The sequence below is a fragment of the Tauraco erythrolophus genome, chromosome 17, assembly GCF_009769465.1.
Source record: "Tauraco erythrolophus isolate bTauEry1 chromosome 17, bTauEry1.pri, whole genome shotgun sequence".
Classification (NCBI taxonomy): domain Eukaryota; kingdom Metazoa; phylum Chordata; class Aves; order Musophagiformes; family Musophagidae; genus Tauraco; species Tauraco erythrolophus.
In genome coordinates, this window is record NC_141481.1 from 16,345,599 (window position 1) to 16,346,797 (window position 1,199).

The following is a 1,199-nucleotide window of genomic DNA, read 5'->3' on the forward strand; positions in this document are numbered from 1 at the left end:
TTTGAGCTGGAGACTAATACATGGTGGAGAAGAAATAAAAGACTAGAGGTGGCTCAACGAAAGCTCTTCTGTCTTCCTGCCACCTCTGCCTTGTGCATCTTCTCAGAGAACCTTGGCCACAGCAATACTTCCCAGGAAAGCACGGTCAGGCTGGCTCTGAAGGATGGACACCAAGGCAGACGGTCACTTGGTGTCAGCTCAGCAGAAATGGGTGGAATTATGCCAGTTGGTACCAGCTGAGAATATAGGCATATAGACCTGGGTGGAGGGACAGTGATAGATGATGGCTCCGGTCAGCCTGTCTACTCCACCCCAGGTCCTGCTGGCCTTGGTGGACATGGGAGAGGAAAATGGGTGTCTCCAGCTCTTTCTCGCTGGGTCGCCTGGGCTATGCATCAGGACAGGTAATGGCCAGGGGGTTGAAAAGTCAGTCCCCTTCTCCCTGGTGGACACAGATTTGCCACCAGCCCACTGCCAGGGCCTGAGTCCTCCCCATAGCACTGCAGCATCGCATGGGTCCTATCACAGGTGGCAGCACGGGTCCATGTAAATCTGAGGTCATCAGAGAATCGGGCCTTGCAAAAGTTCATTTGTTCTTCCTGGTAGAGCTCCTGGGGCTGGTCTCTCGGCAGCGTTGCATGGTTTCCATGCAGCCTGCCCGTACGTACATGGGGATGAAGGACAGAAGACTCCTGTTCCTACTGGGCAAGAAGAAGGGCAGCGAGAGGTCTAACAGCAGCACATTTTCAGAGAGCAAGGAAGAGGCAGGCCCTGGATGCTGGAGAAGGGAGAGCTGTCAACTCAGGCATCAACCGACCGGGCAGAAGAAGACCTTGTTAACGGGAAAAGCCTAGGAAACGAGCGTTACGAACAGCACGCCCGGAGTAAGACACCAATCCCCTTCAAGCTCCTTCAGGTGACAGGCACCCACGGGATCCCGCTCTGCTTTGCTCCTTGTTAAAGGTTTGTCGTTACGGCATTATTTTTAATACACACGTAGAGAAAAAGACCCACACGCACACCCATGCGTGCACACGCACACCCAAAGGGAAACCATTGCCAAAATATACACTATAGACAGAAGAGTCTGTTCACACTATATATATGTACAGAGTCTCTGGGCGCAGTCTGGCAGCGCACAGCCAGGCTGGGGCTGGGCGCGGGGTGGGATGGGACGGGACGGGATGGGTGGAAACCCC